The sequence below is a fragment of the Nicotiana tabacum genome, chromosome 13 (genome assembly GCF_000715075.1).
Source record: "Nicotiana tabacum cultivar K326 chromosome 13, ASM71507v2, whole genome shotgun sequence".
Taxonomy (NCBI): Eukaryota; Viridiplantae; Streptophyta; class Magnoliopsida; order Solanales; family Solanaceae; genus Nicotiana; species Nicotiana tabacum.
In genome coordinates, this window is record NC_134092.1 from 52,899,864 (window position 1) to 52,924,402 (window position 24,539).

The following is a 24,539-nucleotide window of genomic DNA, read 5'->3' on the forward strand; positions in this document are numbered from 1 at the left end:
AGAGAGTAGTTCCATATGAAATGAAATTTAAGAATAATTAGGAACTCAAGATAGAAAGAATTCACTCACTCTCAGAAGCAACATTCATATGCCACAAAAGACGTACCATAGGCTTGCCCGTAGTGTACCACTCTAGTAATTGAGTTCATTCAGTCAAGTTTCAAGTAGGACATTAGTTGGTTGTAATGTAGGCTGTAGGATGTGTAAGACACATTTAGATATAAGAGTGACTACACCTCCCTAAGCACTTTAATATATACAATTAACCATTCAAAATCCCACACTTATGTCAAACCGTAACTCCACCTTCACTTCAATATACATTAACTCCCTACTTCTTTATGCACAAATACATCAAGTTACCACTATCAAGGAATATATTTTCACAATCATACACTTATTTTTTTTCTTTTTTTTTTTCAATTCAAGTGGATCTTACCTTTTCAAAAAAATGCACATTTCTCTTTATTTCAATAGTTCCACTCAAAAGCCAAACCAGCCACCCACACTTCAACTTTTACAAAGGTCATAACAAATTCAAGTGCTCACGAGAGGCATAAGGTTCGAATAGATTGCCAATTCAAAAAATTGGGTAGGGCTTGTAATATGGTTGCCAAAGAAATAGGATTGCAGGATCAAAGGGGTTAACTAAGAAACATAACAATTAGGTGGGTAAAAGCATATATTTGGCTCAACAAAGAAATGCATATATCACTTTCAATACTGAATAAAACTACTATTTTCGCTTTGCAAACACACGGGGCAAGTTCTAGACATCAAATGTAATGCATAGAATAACACAAGACCTCATACATGCATGTCACATAACTCACTCTGAATTGGAGTATCACAACACTCTAGTCAAAGTAGTTAAGCAAAGTTAAGATCATACAATTCAAGGTACTTATACAAGAGTAAAAAACTGAGCCTAAGCATCAAAACTAAAGCACTTACTATTCTCAAGGTATAATAAAGTCAAGATATATTTTTTTCAATTCAAATCACAGCACAAGGTTTTCTACTCTTGACAAAAAAAAAACTAACTATTCCCGGTTCAAAACAAAACCCTTGGAAAAGAACCGCGACACAAAGAAAAATCAAGGGGAAATTACTACACTACCTACAAATGAAAATCTTTTTGTCTTTTTCCATTCGACTTTAATCCCTCAAGAAACCTGTCGATGATATCCATTGTCGGGAAAAATTGAAAAATTTAAAACTTTTATGTTATTTTTTTCTATCTCTAACTACTATAACTAACAAACAGAAAAATAATACACACACATACATACAAATATCTGCACCCCACACTTTAAGTTGTGGCATGTCCCTATGACACACAATTAAAAAGCATAAAGTAAAGGAAACTTCCCTGAATATCTAGTCGTGGTCTGAGTCAAATTCGGGCTCCCTTCCTCGGGCCCGAACTAATGCACACATCCATGCAGACAACTTCTTCTCGACCTTGTTTGGGTACACCCCACACTAATCTTTCTCGCTCACTGCAGCCTTCTCTTTCGAGCCCTTCATATTCCACTCAACACTCGCAGTTGGTTTTCGCTTTTGTGCCCCCTTTGATACATTCATCTCAAAAGTCACAGTCTCCTCACCCACTCTAAGCATGAGTTTTTTCTAGTGTATATCTAATATAGATCTACCCGTTACTATGAATGGTCTTCCTAGGATGAGGGGGACCTCCTATAAAATCCACAAAAAATACGAACTTATCCACCCGAACTAACACATCTTCCACTATCCCCTCGGGTATTAAAGTCGTTTGGTCTGCCAGCTGCAACGATATTGGTGCAGACCTTATCTCTCCAATCTCCTTCTCCAGTATCCTGTAAATAGATAGAGGCATTAAATTAATTGAGGCACCAGAATCACATAATGATTTATCATAATGAATAGTTCCTACAAGGCAAGGTATAGTAAAACTCCCTGGATCTCCACACTTTTATGGGAGATTGTTTTGAAATATCACACTGCAATGCTCAGTGAGCTTGACTACTGAGGTCTCTTCTATCTTCCTCTTCTTTGTAAGGATCTCCTTCAAGAATTTGGCATAAGCAGGCATTTGTAAGAGCAATTATGTGAATGGTATGTTTACATGACCCTGTTTCAGCACATCACGAAATCTCCCAAACTGCTTGTCCAGCTTTTCTCTATATAGCTTTTGGGGAAAAGGTAGCGCAGGCATAAGCTTGCTCTCATCATGTTCCTCCCTTCTTGAAGTTTCTCCCTTCTTCTTATTCTCAACTTTTATCTGACCCTTGTTCTTTTTATCAACATCATTCTTCAGCTGCTCCTCACTTTCTTTTTCTAGTTTCACATTATTTTGGATCGGGGTAAGATCATTCAATACTTGCCCACTTCTCAAGGTTACATCATTCACTATTTCATTGGGATTTCTCTCAGTATCAGCAGGGAGAGCTCCTGGAATCCTCTCAGATAATATTGTTGCAAGTTGCCCAACCTGTCTCTCCAGGTTTCAAAACCCAGTGCCAGTTCTTTGATAGCTGCTCCATGGGCGTCCAACCTCTCATCAGTCTTTATAATGAAGGCCTTGATTAGATACTCCAGACCAAGCCGAATGGGCTGTTGAGGCTGATATTGCTGCCTCTGCTGATTTTGGAATGCTGGAGCTCCTTGTCCCGAAGGTCTAGAGTTATTTTGTTGCCAAGCATTCGCAGTACCTCCAGGTGAGCTCCATGAAAAATCGGGGAGCCTCTGACCCATTGCATTAAAATTGTAGTTTCCCACAACATTCACTTCCTCAGTTGAAGCTTGATACTCATGAGTAGGTTGTCCTCTTCCACATATATCACAAACTGTGTGACGCTCATTTTGTATCGAGGCTAAGGTCCGCTTTCGTATTTCCTTAGCCATAGCATCAAGATGTACCTGCACAGATGTATTAGCATCTACTTGGTGAACATCAGTTGATCTTTTTCTTTCAGCACTCTCAGAGGTCCACTGATTTGCATCTTCAGATGACTCATCCAGAATTGTAACTATATCCTCTGGAATCTTCTTCATCAAAGGGCCTCCAGCTGCATTACTCAATGTTCTACGCGAGGATGGTGTCAATCCATCCCAAAAGTCCTGGTGTTGCATCCAAAGTTCAATTCCACTATGTTGACACTTTCTAACTATCTCCTTAAACCTCTCCCATGCTTCAAAAACAGTTTCAGTCTCTTTCTGTCATAAGTTATGGATTTCTCTTCTAAACTTGCCCGTTTTAGCTAATGCCTCGAAGTCCATCAGATGTGTATTTGGATCTTCGTTCATCTTCCCTCTGAATACACAGCAATTCTGAAGGGTTTGAAGCAACCCTTACTTCAACTTAAAATTGTTAGCTGCAATTGAAGGTGGTCTAACACTTGATAAGCCTAGATTGTAGACCCGTCTAGCATAGTCACCCAGTGGTCTCCCAGGCATGGGAGCTATATTTTCGAACTGGTCTGTAGCCAAGGGTTGATTCTGTACAATTCTCCGACCCTTCTCTTCTTCATAGATAATCCGTGCATCTCTAATAGATGCTTCCTCAGCATCCTGTGCAACTTTTTCTGGTTGTTATGCTGCCTCCCTCGCAGCCAAATCTACATTATCATCACCGTTTCCAGCCATAGTTTCTTTGGTTGAGGATTGCCTAACCTTTTTTGATGTCTCAGTGAGATATCTTTCCTTCCTCAGTTGTCGCAGTAGTTTTTCTATCTATGGCTCGTATGGTAGCACTTCTTTCGCAGAAGCTCGAGTCATGCACCAATCTAAACCTGTAACCTGCGCACAGTCAATGAACACCAAACATAAAAAGAGAAAAATAAAATAAAATAAAAAGAAAAATTCCTGAATTAGCACTACAAACTATTTCAAACACTATTGATTGCCAATCCCTGGCAACGATGCCAAAATTTGACGAGCTCAAAACACACACTTAGATTATGCTCGCTAATCAAATATAGTATACTATAATATTGTATCCACACGGAAATGATTTAAATAGTATTCTCGTAGTTTCTAACTTAGTTTCTATCTAGGAGAATCAACAATTGAGATTTATATGATTAATAACTAAAATTTACTAAGAATCTAAAGCTATTGACTAATGACAACCGAAACAACAAATAAGCAAAGAAGATTATCAATGAGAGAAGATAGGGTTTTGATAGGATAGGTACAAGATAATTATTCGGGATCTAACTCTAGATAATTCACTTCTAAGGTTCAAGTGAGTCTCTCGAATTCACTCAATTATTAGTTCACATGCTCAGCAAAAAATCATCTCTCGATTAAGTCTCAACCTTGCGAAATGAACCAATTTAAGCACGTGAAGATATGCAAGGATGCGTAGTGGATTGGTCTTTAGGAGAACCTCTCTCGATTATCCTCCTAACTAGGTTTAATCAATTATTCAACTAGCCTCTTTTGATTACTAAGAAGAATTAATGAACTCAAACAACAATATAATGTAAAGATATCACAAGTTATGCCTCCCTCGATTACATGAACAAGTGAATATATATGCAACGATTAAACCATCCAAAAACGCTTCAATACATAAATATAGAGTTACAATCCACAAACAATCATCAATACACCAAATCCATCAAACCCTAAAGAGAACTACTCCATAGATATAGAGAAATTCATCACAAATATAATTAAAGTATAGGAAAACATAAATTCAATCCAAACTCGGGTCTTGAGTGAGGAAGGAATGATGAAATCCTTGTGCTTTTGGTCCTCCAACTCCTCCTTAGCTTCCTTCAGTCCAAAGTATGTCAAAAGTCCAGAGAATAATGTTTTCCATTTATTTATACCAAGTAGGGTCGGGCCTAGACAAAACCACCTTCTCCTAGCCGAAATAGGATTTTCACTATGTAAACATTGCACAGCCGCGCACCGCATGGGGCGACGCACCATGCGGGGAATTAGTGGTGAAATCCAGAGAGCTTAAAATCTATCAGGTAGCAAGTTTTTTATAGCCACGGTTCCCAACGCACCGCCTCACGCACCGCGGTAGTAGGAAATTCTCAAAGTACGGATTGTGCTTGCATTTTGACGTCCAAACTTGGTCCTCGACCCCCGAACACGATCCCGGCTTAATCCCTTAGGGTTTTACTCAGACTTCAAAGCTCCAAATAGCTTGAATTCGTTCCATAACAGCTACATAGCTCGGACTCACTCATACAAGGTATAAAACACATAATAAGTGCAAAACACTACCAATTAAGGCTCAAACAAGAATAAAGTGCAGTGAATTAGAGTGCAATAAGTGACTAAAATACAAGATTATAGCCTACCATCAACCAATAACATGTTCAAGAGATTTTTATCAAGAATTCAAATAAGGTAAAGAATGCTAACAATTTTCTATTTACTTTAGTCCAATATGTTACCAACAACTCAATAGAATATGAGATAACAATTCCACGTAGGTCAAAGCATCTTGGCAACCAAGTCATCAAGTAATAATAGAGACACAGATTAGCACAAAGGAACCATTCACGCCCCAAACTCGGGGAGCGCGACCGGCGCTCAACCGAGTGAACCCGGCCGAGCAAGCCTGCTAGACACTTTCTACCCCAAACTCACTCATGGAAAAAGAGGTGACATATATTCATTAATTAGACAATAGGGAGATCATGAATACAAAAAGTCCGAACCGCGGCGAGCTTGACTACTATTATTAACCTCTACGCCTACCCCGGCATCACGGAACCCGGGTTTTTAGGAAACCTTTAACGGGGCCTTACATCCTCCCCCACTTAAGATCATTCGTCCTCGAATGAGGGTCAAGGTTCACTATTAGCATTTTATGCAACTCCATTTTTATACCACACAACAGCAGCCCCAAATTTGACTAACTTCCTAAATTTCCAAAAATTTCGCCAGAGTTTTCCCTGTAACTAGCCCTATCCACCTGTCAGAGAGCCCCTTGAACAATATATTACCAGAAACAGAGCACCCTTAACATCAACTGTACAAAAGATACATAATTCGTAGGAGGTAACCCTTAGAGTTTTCATAGAACATAACTTTATAAATACATGGCTATTCAAACAAATAAGGATACTTTTTCTTCATTTCATCCTCGGCTTCCAAAGTAGCCTATTCAACCTATTGGTTTTGCTATAGTACTTTTACGGATGCAATTTCTTTATTTCTCAACTTTCGGACTTGCCGATCAATAATGGCAACTAGAATTTCTTCATATGACAGTTCTTCATTAACCTCAATGGTCTCAACCGGCATAATAGCTGACGGATCTCCAACTACCTTCTTCAACATATACATATGGAATACCGGGTGCACTAATAACATCTCGGGTGGTTGCTCAAGCTTGTATGCCACCTGACCAATCCTTTGAATGATATTTTACGGCCCGACATACCTCGGACTCAATTTTCCTTTCCTTCCAAACCGCATTATACCCTTCATGGGGGAAACCTTCAAGAATACCCAATCATCTTCTTTGAACTCTAAGTCTTTGCGACGAACATCTGAATAGGAATTTTGACGACTCTGAGTAGTTTTCAACCGCTCCTTAATGATTTTGAACTTTTCCATAGACTGGTGCACGAGGTCTGGTCCTATCAGCTCAGCTTCCCCAATATCAAACCACCCAATGAGAGATCTACATCTCCTACCATATAACGCCTCAAATGGTGCCATCTGAATACTAGCATGGAAGCTGTTGTTGTAAGCAAATTCTATGAGTGGCAAATGATCATCCCAGCTACCCTTGAAGTCAAGAACACAAGCACGCAACATATCCTCGAGTGTCTGAATAGTTCGCTCTGCCTGCCCGTTAGTTTGTGGATGGAAGGCTGTACTAAGATTCACCTGAGAGCCTAAACTTTGCTGAAATTTCTTCCAAAACCTTTCCGTGAACTGAGCCACTCAATCGGAAATGATAGAAACTGGAGTGCCATACAACCTAACTATTTCCTTGATATACAACTGAGCATAATGTTCTGCTGTGTCGGTAGATTTAACTAGCAAGAAGTGTGCTGATTTCGTGAGTCGATCCACAATCATCAAAATTGAGTCAAACTTGCGTGGAGTGCATGGTAATCCTACCACAAAATCCATATTAATCATTTTCCACTTCCACATTGGAATTTCTATGTTCTGCGCCAACCCACAAGGCCGTTGGTGCTCGGCCTTTATTTGCTGACAATTCGGACACCTTGCCACAAAGTCCGACACATTCCTTTTCATGTCATTCCACCAATAGACTTCCTTGAGATCATGATACATCTTTGTAGAACCTGGCTGCATGAAATACCTAGAAGTGTGAGCCTCGGTCATGATTCTTTCCCGAAGACCATCTACATTTAGAATGCATAGCTGCCCTTGGTACCTTAGTGTACCATCATCCGTGCCAAGAGTAAAAGTCATAGTTTTATGTTTGTGAATCCCCTTATTCAATTGTACCAACAATGGATCGCCGTATTGCTTCTCTTTGATCTCCACAACAAGCAATGATTCAAACCTATTTTGCACAATTACAACTCCTTTACTAGAGTCCGCAAGACGAACTCCCAAACTAGCTAACTAGTGAACCTCCCTATCCAACGGCCTCTGACATGCCTCCAAGTGAGCCAAACTACCCATAGATTTTCGGCTAAGAGCATCCGCCACCACATTGGCTTTCCCCGGGTGATATAGAATATCGATGTCATAATCCTTGAGTAACTCAAGCCATCTTCTCTGCCTCAGATTCAGATCCTTCTATTTGAAAATATATTGAAGACTCTTGTGATCCGTGAATACATCCACATGGACCCCATACAAATAATGACGCCAAATATTTTATGCAAAAACCACCGCCGCAAGTTTTAAGTCATGTGTTGGGTAGTTCTTTTCATGATTCTTGAGTTGCATAGAATCATAAGTTATATCCTTGCCATGTTGCATTTATACATACCCAAGCCCGATCCTTAAAGCATCGCAATATACCACAAACCCATTTGTACCCTCTAGCAGGGTCAACACCAGCGCCGTAGTCAATCTTGATTTCAACTCCTGAAAGCTCCTTTCACAAAAATCGAACCATTGGAACTTAATTGCTTTCTGAGTCAATTTAGTCTACGGAGCCTCTAAAAGATACAAATGAGTGTTATGATAGTGCCGGAAATAAGGCCTCGGCTATACCTCAAAATATGATAATAATAGGGACAAAAGATATAATACATGACTGCGGGAAGAAGTGGGGCTCACCAAGTATGATGGGAAGAGGATGTACTACTATCATTGATCAACACTGCCTTCTATGGAACCATCTGCATCCATTTAAAGATGCAGCGCCCCCGGCAAAAGGGACGTTAGTACCGTCGAATAGTAATAGTATGTAAAACTAAACACCATCTCAATAGAATAAATAATAATACGGGGGGGGGGGGGGGGGGCAATCAAGAATTCAATAAGAGCTTCAATTAATACTAAAACATCAAGTTAAAGATCACATAAGTTTTCAAGTCGATTTCCACGCTATTTGGTTGGGGGATATTTAGTGCCGATATACCATAATTTCACAATACCACCGTATTCTTACACGGAGTCCGATCACGACCCGATCGGCTAAATTGTCTCATTTGAGACATTAACCATAACCACAATTTTATCATAATTTCTAGCACAATCACCACCATGTGTGCGGCATGGCGTCCGATCACAGCCCGATCGGCTAGGTCGTCTCACCCGAGACATTACCTTTTCAATCAATCATCTCACATCATATTTCTTTCACATTATTTCAATTCATTGGCACTAGTGGCCAAAATTATAAAGTCATTTTTTACACTTGGCCGTATTTCATAATTCCAGCTTTCCCTTTCCACATTCAAACATCATTCTCATTATCAACAACAATAACGCTTCCCATTTAAGACATTAAATTCACATATGAGCAATTTGGAAATCTTAGGTATATAGAGGCTTTTCATACAATTTGGCATAACAATCTTTATTTCGATCTAGTCTTGAAGTCTTAACATTTCTAACACATGTTCCACATTTTGAACACATCCTCAAATGACAAGATGACATGATGAAGCATTTAGAATAAATATTGAACATACATCCTTCAACACAAACACAATAGGGAAAGCCAATTCTATAATGATCAATTTGAGACTTACACCAATTACATGAACACCGTGGGATTCGATTCTAAGAAGAAGGGGGGTTTAGCCAACATACCTCAATTGAGCTTCCTTTAAACTTTAAAACGTTTCGGAATTCTTAGCAGTTTAATCTATTTTAGAAATATAACAAGTTGGACCAAAATTAGGAAAATGTTAATAATTCTAGCTTATTTGAGCACATTATCAAACACTAGGTGTGCATTAATGTTTTTAAGGCCCTTTTAGGAAAGATTGTATCATCCCTCAACCCATTCTCTGCCATTTTTAATAAACAACCTTCCTACATCATTTGGTAACATATGCATGCAAGATAACAACTCCCACACCCAAGAATTATCTTTCTAATTATCCTATTCTTTTTTGTATATTTTCGAAATTGAGACCTAGGACATAGATTCTTACCTTTAGGATGAAGACTTTCTTTGTTAATCCTCAATGCTTGAGCAAAAATTGATGGATAATAGGCTGAAAATCACTCTCTCACTCTAGGGCACTCTCTCGCTCAAAAAATGTTAGATTTTAGCTCAAAAATGGTACAAATCATCTATTTAACGAAGTAGGGTTGGGTTATAAAAACTCAAAAATGAAGCTCCGGAATAGGGTATGTAGTCGCATATGCGACCACAGAATGGATATGCGGTCCGCATATCGGCCGCACAATTTGGTGAAAAAAACTGGAAATATCTGCCTGGGTCTGCATTGGTTATGCGGCCCGCAGACCTGTTCTGCGGTCGCATAATGTGCCGTAGAATCTCCCTCAACAAAAATTCGAAGCCTGATTGTGCGACAAAAGTGTGGCCCGCAAAATGGTTATGCGGTCGCATAATGGCCACAAAATTGGCATCAAGATGGCCCAAGTAGCTTGTTCACTCTGCAGCCATTCTGCGGCCCACAGAGTGATTATGCGGTCGCATAATGGGCTGCATAAATGCCTATTTCTGCAAAATATTTTCCTTCAACTCCCCAGAGCACTGTTCAATCCAAAAAGTCCGAACCGCGGCGAGCTTGACTACTATTATTAACCTCTACGCCTACCCCGGCATCACGGAACCCGGATTTTTAGGAAACCTTTAACGGGGCCTTACATTTTCCCCCACTTAAGATCATTCGTCCTCGAATGAGGGTCAAGGTTCACTATTAGCATTTAATGCAACTCTGTTTTTATACCACACAACAGCAGCCCCAAATTTGACTAACTTCCTAAATTTCCAAAACTTTCACCAGAGTTTTCCCTGTAACTAGCCCTATCCACCTGTCAGAGAGCCCCTTGAACAATATATTACCAGAAACAGAGCACCCTTAACATCAACTGTACAAAAGATACATAATTCGTAGGAGGTAACCCTTAGAGTTTTCATAGAACATAACTTTATAAATACATGGCTATTCAAACAAATAAGGATACTTTTTCTTCATTTCATCCTCGGCTTCCAAAGTAGCCTATTCAACCTATTGGTTTCGCTATAGTACTTTCACGGATGCAATTTCTTTATTTCTCAACTTTCGGACTTGCCGATCAATAATGGCAACTAGAATTTTTTCATATGACAGTTCTTCATTAGCCTCAATGGTCTCAACCGGCATAATAGCTGACGGATCTCCAACTACCTTCTTCAACATATACACATGGAATACCGGGTGCACTAATGATATCTCGGGTGGTAGCTCAAGCTTGTATGCCACCTGACCAGTCCTTTGAATGATTTTGTACGGCCCGACATACCTCGTACTCAATTTCCCTTTCTTTCCAAACCGCATTATACCCTTCATGGGGGAAACCTTCAAGAATTATCTTCTTTGAACTCTAAGTCTTTGCGATGAACAACCAAATAGGAATTTTGACGACTCTGAGCAATTTTCAACCGCTCCTTAATGATTTTAAACTTTTCCATAGACTGATGCATGAGGTCTGGTCCTATCAGCTCAGCTTCCCTAATATCGAGCCACCCAATGAGAGATCTACATCTCCTACCATATAACGCCTCAAATGGTGCCATCTGAATACTAGCATGGAAGCTGTTGTTTAAGCAAATTCTATGAGTGGCAAATGATCATCCCAGCTACCCTTGAAGTCAAGAACATAGGCACGCAACATATCCTCGAGTGTCTGAATAGTCCGCTCTGCCTGCCCGTTAGTTTGTGGATGGAAGGTTGTACTAAGATTCACCTGAGTACCTAAACCTTGCTGAAATTTCTTCCTAAACCTTTCCGTGAGCTGAGCCACTCAATCGGAAATGATAGAAACTGGAGTGCCATACAACCTGACTATTTCCTTGATATACAACTGAGCATACTGTTCCGCTGTGTCGGTAGATTTAACTAGCCAGAAGTGTGCTGATTTCGTGAGTCGATCCACAATCATCAAAATTGAGTCAAACTTGCGTGGAGTGCATGGTAATCATACCACAAAATCCATATTAATCATTTTCCACTTCTACATTGGAATTTCTATGTTCTGTCCCAACCCACCAGGCCGTTGGTGCTCGGCCTTTATTTGCTGACAATTCGGACACCTTGCCACAAAGTCCGCCACATTCCTTTTCATGTCATTCCACCAATAGACATCCTTGAGATCATGATACATATTTGTAGAATCTGGGTGCACGGAATACCTAGAAGTGTGAGCCTTTGTCATGATTCTTTCCCGAAGACCATCTACATTTAGAACACATAGCCGCCCTTGGTACCTTAGTGTACCATCATCCGTGCCAAGAGTAAAAGTCATAGTTTTATGTTTGTGAATCCCCTTCTTCAATTGTACCAACAATGGATTGCCGTATTGCTTCTCTTTGATCTCCACAGCAAGCAATGATTCAGTCCTATTTTGCACAATTACACCTCCTTTACAAGAGTCCGCAAGACGAACTCCCAAACTAGCTAACTGGTGAACCTCCCTGGCCAACAGCCTCTGACATGCCTCCAAGTGAGCTAAACTACCCATAGATTTTCGGCTAAGAGCATCCGCCACCACATTGGCTTTCCCCGGGTGATATAGAATATCGATGTCATAATCCTTGAGTAACTCAAGCCATCTTCTCTGCCTCAGATTCAGATCCTTCTATTTGAAAATATATTGAAGACTCTTGTGATCCGTGAATACATCCACATGGACCCCATATCAATAATGACGCCAAATATTTTATGCAAAAACCACCGCCGCAAGTTTTAAGCCATGTGTTGGGTAGTTCTTTTCATGATTCTTGAGTTGCCTAGAATCATAAGTTATATCCATGCCATGTTGCATTTATACACACCCAAGACCGATCCTTGAAGCATGGCAATATACCACAAACCCATCTGTACCTTCTGACAGGGTCAACACCGGCGCCGTAGTCAATCTTGATTTCAACTCCTGGAAGCTCCTTTCACAAGAATCGAACCATTGGAACTTAATTGCTTTCTGAGTCAATTTAGTCTACGGAGCCTCTAAAAGCTACAAATAAGTGTTATGATAGTGCCGGAAACAAGGCCCCGGCTATACCTCAAAACATGATAATAATAGGGACAAAAGATATAATACATGACCACGGGATGAAGTGGGGCTCACCAAGTATGATGGGAAGAGGATGTACTACTATCATTGATCAACACTGCCTTCTATGGAACCATCTGCATCCATTTAAAGATGCAGCGCCCCCGACAAAAGGGACGTTAGTACCGTCGAATAGTACTAGTATGTAAAACTAAACACCATCTCAGTAGAATAAATAATAATACAAGGGGAGGGGGCAATCAAGAATTCAATAAGAGCTTCAATTAATACTAAAACATCAAGTTAAAGATCACATAAGTTTTCAAGTCAATTTCCATGTTATTTGGTTGGGGAATATTTAGTGCCGATATACCATAATTTCACAATACCACCGTATACTTACACGGAGTCCGATCACGACCCGATCAGGTAGGTTGTCTCATTTGAGACATCAACCATAACCACAATTTCATCATAATTTCCAGCACAGTCACCACCATGTTTGCGGCATGGAGTCCGATTATGTCTTGATCGGCTAGGCTGTCTCACCCGAGACATTACCTTTTCAATCAATCATCTCACATCATACTTTTTTCACATCCTTTCAATTCATTGGCACTAGTGGCCATAATTATAAAGTCATTCTTGATACTTGCCCGTATTTCATAATTTTGGTTTCCCCTTTCCACATTCAAACATCATTATCATTATCAATAACAATAAGGCTTCCTATTCAAGGCATTAAATTCACATATGAGTAATTTGGGAATCTTAGGTACATAGAGGCTTTTCATACAATTTGGCATAATAGCCTTTATTTCGATCTAGACTTGAAGTCTTAACATTTCTAACACATGTTCCAAATTCTGAACACATCCTCAAATGGCAAGATGACATGATGAATCATTTAGAATAAATATTGAACATACATCCTTCAACACAACCAAATTAGGAATAGCCAATTCTATAATGATCAATTTGGGACTTACACCAATTATATGAACACTATGGGATTCGATTGTAAGAAGAAGGGGGTTTAGCCAACATACCTCAATTGAGCTTTCTTTAAACTTTAAAACATTCTGGAATTCTTAGCGCTTCGATCTATTTTAGAAATATAACAATTTGGACCAAAATTAGGAAGATGGACATGATTCTAGCTCATTTGAGCACATTATCAAATGCTAGGTGTGCATTAATGTTTTTAAGGCCCTTTTTAGGAAATATTCTATCATCCCCCAACCCATTCTCTACCATTTGTAACCCACAACCTTCCTACGTCATTTGATAACACTTACATGCAAGATAACAACTTCCACACCCAAGAATTGTCTTCCTAATTATCCCCTGTTTTTTGTAGATTTTCGAAATTAAGAGCTAGGACATAGATTTTTACCTTTAGGATGAAGATTTCCTTTGTTAATACTCAATGATCGAGCAAGAATTGATGGATAATAGGTTGAACATCACTCTCTCACTCTAAAAATCTCAGATTTTAGGTAAAAAATGGTACAAATCGTCTATTTAACAAAGTAGGGTCGGGTTATAAAAATCCAAAAATGAAGCTCCGGAATAGGGTATGCGGTCGCATATGCGACCGCATAATGGATATGCGGTCCGCATATCGGCCGCACAATTTGGTACCAAAAACTGGAAAAATCTGCTTGGGTCTACAGTGGTTATGTGCCCTATAGACCTGTTCTGCGGTCGCATAATGCGCCGCAGAACCTCCCTCCTCAAAAATCCTAATGCTGATTGTGCGAAAAATGTGCGGCTCGCGAAATAGTTATGCGGTCGAATAATGGCCGCGAAATTGACATCAAGATGGCCCAAATAGCTTCTTCACTCTACGGCCATTCTGCGGCTCGCAGAGTGATTATGCGGCCGCATAATGGGCCGCAGAAATGCCAATTTCTGCAAAATATTTTCCTTCAACTCCCCAGCGCACTGTTCAATCCAAAAGGTCTGAACCGCGGTGAGCTTGACTACTATTATTATCCTCTACGCCTACCACGGCATCACGAAACCCCGGCTTTTAGTCAAAATTTCACGGGGCCTTACAGAACCAATGCAACAAATCATGTAGAATGCATGAAACACACAAGAAGTAATAAATTCATTCCAACACAAGAATAAAAACAAGGGTCACTCTCCTTATGACGCTGTGTGAGCTTCACATTATTAAAACAATTTCCTAATATAGCTTCATGCACATAAGCCCCCTTATCTCGCAATGTGTGCATCACAATGAAGCACCTCTCCTTACTTGCACCATGCAGATAAGACCCCTTATCTCGCCGAGTGTGCAACACAATGAAGTATTTCCCCTTACTTGCACCACGCGCATAATCCCCCTTATCTCACCGCATGTGTCACGCCGCGACCATGGGGAGCGCGACCGGCTCTCAACCGAGATACCCCGGCCAAGCAAGCATGTACAATACCTTATACCCAACTCGCCCTTGAATAAAGAGAAGATATATTTATATCATTAATTATACATTAAGAGGTCACGTGAATAACACTAGTCCATTTCCATTAGTTACGTTATTAACAAGTCCCCAAATAGTACACTATACATTTGTAGTTAAAGTGGGACAGATGATACAATTACAACAAATTTAGTTTAACCTTACCAAAATAAGATACAACCCACACTATGTCTATGGAACCTCTAACAGAAACAAATGAGTGCTACGACAACAGAGGCGGATCTAGGAATTAAAGTGTATGGGTTCCTACCGCAATTTTAAGTCAATATATTATAATAACGGAATTAAGGAATGAGTATCAATATTCAGCGTATATTTAAAAAATAACATTGGACATGAAGTAGAGCTTAGCGAAGTAGAACTAGAAGTAGAACCTGAAGAGGTTTGCGGCTTGAAAAATCTCTTGATCATATCGACTCTCACTAAAATGCCCTACAAATCATAAGATACAAATTAAATATTACAGTTTGCACTTGGTTTCAACAGAAAAAACTATAACACCAAACACGTACCGTGTAGTATATGTAAATAGAACAAGCTACTAGAGAGTTTTTTTCCTACTTTTACTTTGAGTTGAGGAATCTGGATACAAACATCTTCCATGGTGACTCCCTGCCACCGAGAAAACATATATATTGTCAATATTATTTGGAAATAGAGATCAAATTGTGTATTGGTTTTCATAGAATCACAGAGTAAAATTGAGGGTCGAACCTACAGTAAAAAGTTAAGAGATATTATTTCATATAATATAATATAAGAGAAAAATAATTATTAAAAAAAAAGATGAAGGAGGGAGAGGACCTACAACAGAAATGGATCACTGGCTTGTCTTTGATAGGCAACAAAACAGAAGTCTAAAATTGAAGAAGATTAGAAGAAAGAACAAGAACCAGCAGCTACAACGGATATTTGAAACCCTAACTCCTTTTTTTCAATGTTTGATTTGGGTATTTGGAACAAAGTAACTTTTGGGGACTTTTTGATTTGTTTTGTTTCTTTTTAGGTTCACTTTAGTCATATATTATTATTATTTAAAAAATAGATATGGGTATTTGGGACAAAGTAACTTTTGGGGACTTTTTGATTTGGTTTGTTTCTTTTTAGGTTCATTTTAGTCATATATTATTATTATTTAAAAAATAGACTAAAGTAGAAGTTGTACTAACTTGACAGTGAGGGAGTAATATTTGATGTTACCCTTACTGTTTCATGGATGTACTGCTCAAAAACCAAAGGATAAAATAAAAAGAACTTATGGGGACTCAAACTTGCATCATCAAGCATCGGAAGCGGGCCACATTTGGGTTCCAGGATTTACCACTGGAGCGAAATGCATCTTGCAACTGGGTTCCTATCTAATTATTGTTATATATTCAATAGATTTCTTAATATAAATACAGGGTCTGGACAAAAGCTACGGGTTTCCGGGAACCCATACATATTACTGTAGGTCCGCCCCTGTACGACAGTGCCGGCAACAAGGCACTGGCTATACCTCAAACACTATGTACAAAGGATAAGAGATACAGGACCCCGAAATGAAGTGGGGCTCACCAAGTCAGTTGAGGAGAGGGAGTGCTTCTATCACTGATCAATACCACCTGCTATAGAACCACTTGCATCCATTAAAGAAGCAGCGCCCCCGGCAAAAAGGGACGTTAGTACATATGGAATAGTATTAGTAATTAAAACTAAACACCCTCTCAATAGAATGAGTAACAGCAAACGGAGAAGGAAAGATGAAATCAATAAGAGAATCAAATAGTAACAAGGTGTCAAGTTAGGGAAAGGCAAACAAATAGTAACAAGGTGTCAAGTTAGGGAAAGGCAAATTTGAAGTAAGTTCTAATCTTTTTTAAGTTGGGAGATCTTTAGCACCGATACGCCACATGTTTTGGCATGACGTTCGATCTCAGCCCGATCGGCTAAGCCGTCTCACCACAATGCCATGTGGGTCGACATCACATCACATCTCGCTAGCAATAATCTCATCCCATATAAGGGGAAACAGCTCAACACATCAATCTCATCCCATATAAGGTGAAACAATCTCATCACACTAACACGGGGATTTACCCCACAATCACTCCTACATCGGCATGTGTAGTTTCGAGGTTAGGTTATTTCAACCTACCCTTCCTCGTTTGCTAATCGATACTCCCAAAGCATTTACTATTAAAAGGATTTACCACTTATTTTGTAATCTTTTGCATATCATTCATTTCATTGGCACCAATGGCCATGACGCAAAATCATTCATGGCACGTTGGCCTCACATCATATTTCATGTTCTCTTCTTTCACTTTCAAATACCATCATGGATTATCAACAACAAGGCCTTTCAAATTAAGACTTTAAACACATATTTGAGCAATTTAGGGTCTTAGGCACATGGGAGTTCTTATACAATTTGACATGATAGCTTTCATTATAATCACATTTTTAAATCATAACATAATAACGCATGGTCCATACTTAAACCTCATTCTCAAACAGTAACTCAACATAACAAGAATCTTTGGAATACATATTGAACGCATATTTATTTTGACACAATGCTTATTTTGAATAATCAATTTATAATGAGCAACACTAGACTTACAAGGCCATTGTGGGGTTCAATTCTAAAAGAGGAGTTTAACCAACATACCTCACGTTGAGCTTTCCTTAATTCACTATACAATTCCATAATCCTAGCAACTTTGATCTATCTAGATACACAACAACATTGAACATGAATTAGGAAGGAGTTCATGATTCTAGCTCATTTGAGCATTTTATCAAACACTAGGTGGCCGTTAAGATCACAAGGTCCTCCTATGGTGGATTCCTCTATTTCACTACCCAAAATCAACCCAATTGAGCTCAACAATCTCTCCACAACCCTAGATAGTACATGCATGCATAATGAACAACTCCCACACCCAAGAATTGCTTGGCTTATTACCTATTTTCAGCAAATCTCGAAATTGAAGGCTAGGGCTAGAACCTTACCTTTTGGTTGAAGACCTTACAGAATTCTTCAACGCTTGAGCAAAGATTGATTAACAAGTGACTTAGAAATTCCCTCTCTCACTCTAGACTACCTTCCTCTCTCTAAAATATAAGTTTGAAAGATCTAAAATGATCCCTAAGACTATTTTATAAGAATGGGTTTGGGTTCAAAAATTAAAAAAAAATAAAGCCCCGATGAAGATCAGTGGTCGCATATGCAACCGTATAACGCTTCTGCGGTCCGCAAAAAAGGACCGCATAATGGCCCTCCAAAACTGGGGACTTCTGCCTCACTCTGTGACCGTTCTGCAGTCCGCAAACCTATTCTGCGGTCTACAGACCTATTTTACGGTCGCATAATGCGCCGCAGAACTTCCATCCAAAAATTTTTGTGCTAGGTCTGCGATGGGTTATGAGGCCCAAGAAATGATTATGCGGCCGCAGATTAGTTCTACGACCGCAAAATGAACCGCGGCGAGTTATAATCCACCAAATCCTGGGTTTTAAGTAAAATTTTACGGGGCCTTACAGCATGTGCATCAATATACACACCACCCTTATGCTGCCTCATGCCCATCTCATCACAACACAACAATCAGCCGCACCACACGTGCACATATGCGTCAACAACACTATAACAACAATACAAATGTCACAACAAGATATAGCCCATGGCTCAACAACAATGTGTATAAGAATCATAACAATAATATAAGGGTAAGGGGAATGAACAATAATAAAAATGCTTCAAGCAAAAACAAATTCCAATTCAAGGCATATTAATAACCTAAGGTCTAATCCGGTCATTTACCACACATACGCCCGTGTACACACTCGTCACCTCATAAACATGTCGTTCCGCATAATTCAAATAATGCAATTAGACCATATCCTAAGGAGCAATTCCCCCCCCCCTAAAAGTTAGGCAAGATACTTATCTCAAATAATCCAAATAAATACTCTAAGAAGCCCTTCCCGCACAAAAAAAGCCTCCGGACGGCTCGAATCTTTCCAAAATAACTTAATATCATAAATAGAAGCCATAGGAAATGATTCTGAATAATAAAGTATCGATCTCTATCATAAATAAAAAAGTCAACCCTGAGCCCGCACCCCGGAACCCGACAAAACTCACAAATTCCAAAAACCCATTACAATACGAGTCCAAATATATGTGTTTTATCCAAATCAGACTTCAAATCGACCCTCAAATTATAAATTTATGTTTTAGAAAAGTTTACTAAAATCCCCAATTTCTTCAATTCAATTCATCAATCAATCGCCAAATTCAAGGTTGGAATCATGAAATATAAACAAATCCGAGTAAAAAATACTTACCCCAATCCAAGTACTGAACCCCCCCCCTCCTAAATAGCCCAAAACCGAGCAACAAATCTCATATTTTGGAAAATGAACTCAAAGTCCGAAAAAGATCTTTTATATCTCTGCTTTAGGTGTAGCCTTCGCGATTGTGGGACCCACTTCATGATCCGGGAGTTGGAGGTAGCTAACCTTCGCCAATTAGAGCCAAAACCTTTTAGAAACATCCAAATACAAATTCGGGCATACACCCAAGTCAAATATCACTATCCTGACCTAACGGAAACATATAAACTCCGATCCCAAGTCAAATACACAAAAGTCAAACTTGGCCAACCCTTCTCACATAAAGCTTCTAAATTCAGAATCATTCTTCCAAGTCAATACCGAACTACTCAAAAATCAAAACCGACCATACACACAAGTCATAATACACTATATGGAGTTATTCATGACCTCAAACCACCGAACTGAGTGCAAATGCTCAAAACAATCGGTCAGGTTGTTAGAGATGCACCAGTACCAACAAACCTAGTTCATCCCACAAGGTCTAAGACCATCATGAAACACACCCGAGCCCCCGTCAAATCATACCAACAAGTCCTTACACCTAATAAAAACTTATCCAATTTCTAAAAATACCATAAATAACATCAAAACCATGAATCGAAGTTCAAAATATTTCTCTTAGCTTTCAAACATTCTAACTTCGCCTAACGTGTCTGAATCACACATAGACATTTTGGGTCATAACAAAACTTTACACACAAGTTCCAATCAACTAAATGAACCTATTCGAAGTCCTGATACACCAATCAAAACCCAATAACATCACAGTCAACTCTCGGTCATACTTAAGAACTCTCTAATTCTTCAATTTCAACCTTCTCCAAATAGCCCCAAAACCTTCTATGAACCTCCAAATTCAAATCCCAACATAAGCCCATGTCATACGAATCTATTGAAACCATTATATTTCGATTATGAGGTTGTTTACCCAAAAGTCAAACCTTGATAAATTCTTCCAACTTAAAGCTTCCAAATTGAAAATTACTCTTCCAAATCAACCTTGAACCGCTCGAATGTCAATACCAACCATATACAAAAGTCATAATAAATTATATGAAGTTACACACGGTTGCAAACCATCGAGCGAAAAGGCTAAAACTCAACAAATGACTGGTTGGGTCATTATATTCTCCCCACTTTAACATACATTCGTCCTCGAACGTGGGAATAGTCATTCCAAAGTCGTCAAATAACTGTATAAGCTCATCATACATATGCCCACAATTGATCCCATGCCACCTCAAACCATATAAATCCATTAATACAATCTTGAATGAAGATTCTCCCTTCAACCTTAGCCTATAAGCGTTACAACAAAATTCCAACATTCGGAACTCCCTCTAAGATCTAATTCTTGTATATATACACCATACCAATCCCCAAAAGTTGTATCAATTCATAAATGTACTCCCAAGATTTACCACATAACTCATATGCCCATAGCCATATCTTCTGCCCCCAATAATTGCTCATTACGAAACTCGGCACTGGTAATATACCTTGTTGACGATCAATTTTGACACTCTCTTTTAAAATTAAATTTTGTACACTTATTGATCGGCAATAAATGTACTGGAGTATTTTTAAATTAATAATACCTATTTTCTCAAAATATAAATGTTATAATATGTATAATAATCGTTAGCAATATCAATTCTATAATTAATGGTAATTGAGCCTTAAATATCTATCAATTATACTGCTTCAGTTGCTTTAATTAATTAAACCAGCTTTTATATTTTATAAACAAGTAATACCTTTAATTTAATAATTTAGTCTTTAAATTTATAATTATATTACCTTTATTATAGACAAAGTATTAAAATTATTTTGACAACCAATTAATTACAGTAATTAATTAATAATATATTTTATAATTATATTTAATTACATTTCATTGGAATTAATTATGTATAATTAATTTAATTATAGATGGGTCAAAAACATAAATAGGCTACAATTCCAATTGTTCAATTTTAATTAAATATGGCTATTATTCAGATCCTTACCCAGCTTTATTTGGCCCAAAACACAGGCCCAATGCATCATGACCCGGTCCGACAACCCCCATCTCCGCCCATGTTGGCAATCAATACCATTTCTTTTAAACCAATCGTTGCACACCACGCCACCCCTTTCTAAACACTCATAACTAACACAAGTGTTCTGGACCGTTGATTAAAGACATCAACGGTTCATAATTAATCACATTTCTTTTGGTAGTTTTAGATCCCTCAGTGCTTTATCTCAACCATTGGACCAAAGGATCCAACGACCATCATTGTTTCCATATTAAACCCCGTATCTATTTTAAAGCTTCAAAATTCTAGAGACGTTGATCAAAATTATCCAACGGCTCACATTTCATCTCTCACTTTAACTAGGAAACAAACCCTAAACCTAATTATTTTCCCCACACCCGACTGCCTCTCTTTCCCTTTTCTCTCTTTTTTCTCTCAACTTGCAGCCTCTATCAATCCTAATTGTTGCATAAATTCATGCAAGGTCACACAAATCAGACAAAAAACATCTTTATTGTCTCATCCAACCGCGAATCCCTCTGAGTTCTTTCCCTTTTTATCACCCTAATTTGAAACTCAGACCCCCAAAACCCTAGACATAAAGATGCAAACGAGAATCTCATCATTTCATCACATGATCATTTGAATCAAAGCATGTAGACCACGAATCTTGACTAAATCATCACTATTATTGGTCCAGAGGTCAAACGCAATTACCTCTGGATATGAGGCTTTGACCAACAGCCCTTCAATATCCAACGGTCGATTTTCTCCAAGGTAAAAGCTCCACCTTGATTTCCCCTCTATTCTCTTTATGTTTTCCCCCTTTACTATCATCATCGATCACTTATCATCCCCCACTATCACTTTGAACCCATACGGAATCCTAAGGCTTAAATGATACTATAAACAAGACCTATGAATGCTCTCACAAAATACACTGAAAAACATAGAAAGAAGCATTGAAAGGGCATATAGGCACCCAGTAAAACCTATGAATTTTTTGTTAGTTTAAGTACTCTCAATCTCTTCTCTAATTTCTCTTTTTCTTCTTTTCATTCATATATCGAGTTCAACCACTATAAATTTGTTGTTGTGGGTCAGTTCTTAGACAACTACTAACCTTCCTTACGTGGTTTGTTGCTTCGGAAAACGTGAGTGAACACCGATTTCCTTCTCTTATCCTTCAACTAATTGTGTGGCTCTTTGGTTGATGTCTTCCCTGTTAATCACCTGATGTTCTTGATATACCTCAGTAATATGTAACTCTTCTTGCTATGTTTTGCCTTTCATGTTATTCTTGTGTTTTGAGTTAATGGCATTTTGCTAATGGTTATGTTGTCTCTAAGTTGTTATTGAACTCTGTTTTTCATGACTTAGTTAGTTGAAATGATCCTACACTATTGTTATCCTCATAGGCAGTCCTATTGAGCCTTCATGATTAGTTGGACTAAATTATGTGTGCGGTTCATCTCATTTAATTGAATAATAGCCATATGTGTACTATCATGTTAACTAAGTCGATTGAATCATGTTCTTGAACTTCTCCTGATGCCCTATTAATACTTCATATATGCAAAAATATGCCATCTTGACATTCCTGCTTATGATATTATGCTACATTGGTTTAGCTCAATGAATGATTCTCATTAAGGGTTCTGTTCATATCTCTCATTTTGGTCTGTTTGCCTAAATGACTATAGTTGACAGTCTTGTTCATAATACTACGTTGCTCTGATAGAATTATTCATGTGTGCATATCATGACAACCTGTATAAAAGAAATCATATGTTGATCTGCTAGAATGATTCATGTGGCATAAATTGCTAGTAAACCTGCTCACATGTCCAAAATGATAACTTGTTGTGATATGCTTGTATTACCTAGACCAGCCATAAAATGAGTGTCTTTACTTGTTTCTCACGACTATCTAACAAGATTGTTTGGATAATCTTCACTTATAAATTTGAGTGTTATTTGGTTATGATAATTTGAAAACCTGATAGACTACACAATATCATGATTGTCATCCTCCCTAAAGGTCCAACACTTCAGAACCTTTCCTAAGGAGGTTCAAATCACTAGAACAGGTTATAAAACACTGTAGAAACTTTCAGAGCATGTTTAGCAAGTATGCATATAACTGGGACTTTATTTCATTTAAGACTTATGCTAACAACCTTACTCAGAGTTCCCAAAAAGCATACTAATCAATTAGGTCAACAAACACATCAACATGTATATGAAGACTAGCCTTAGTTTCATTTAAACCCTGTGGGCATGATATCTAAATAAGTATACATGTTTATCATTGTTAACCACAGATACCTTAGACTACTTAACATGACATCCCTGACATTAAAATTGTAAATGGGGCATATTTACTAGAAGCATCTAATCAGACATTTGCACTTTGTGACTTCTGTTTGACTTTGTCCTAGTAGTGAACCTCATAAGTGTTCTGTACATATTATGATCAACCTCAGGGCCTTTGATATTATTAGAACTTTAAAAGTCTTCCTGCACTGATTATCTATACACTCAGTGTTCTGATAAGAGGTCTTAATGTCAATGTTGTGTTGGTTCTTACCTGCTTATGCTTTTGTACTCCAATGAATGGATGTACTGCTTAATATAGGTGTTTGTTCCCATATTGGTATCTCTGTGTGGCTGAACGCTCTAAAGGTTTTATGATGAATCTTCTGTACTTATCTCTTTTATGCTAACTAAGTGAGACTGCTGGGTGAACATTTGTTTGTGTTCAAACCATTAGGGAAGAATAAGAGTCAATGTTCAAGTGTATTTGGGTGTGAGCCTAGTTTTGTGGTTGAGAAACCCCTCCCTGGCAAAAGCACTGCTCGGGGTCCATGAGACCCTCATGAAATCTGAAATGTCAGGGTGGGTCCATAGGAAGACTCCATAAATAAACATGATTTAGCCTAAGCCCTTAGTAGTTGATCTTAACTAATCTTCATAAGGTTAGCACCAATAAAAACTTAACTTCACTACATTC

General features: G+C 38.5%; 1 non-coding gene across 1 annotated transcript; it reads left to right on the forward strand.

The window, feature by feature from the left end:
* Nucleotides 1-3,127: 3,127 nt before the first annotated feature.
* Nucleotides 3,128-3,234, forward strand: LOC142168629 (small nucleolar RNA R71). Its single transcript, XR_012698466.1, has one exon. It is a non-coding gene; the product is annotated as a small nucleolar RNA R71 (small nucleolar RNA).
* The last annotated feature ends 21,305 nt before the right edge of the window (nt 3,235-24,539 follow it).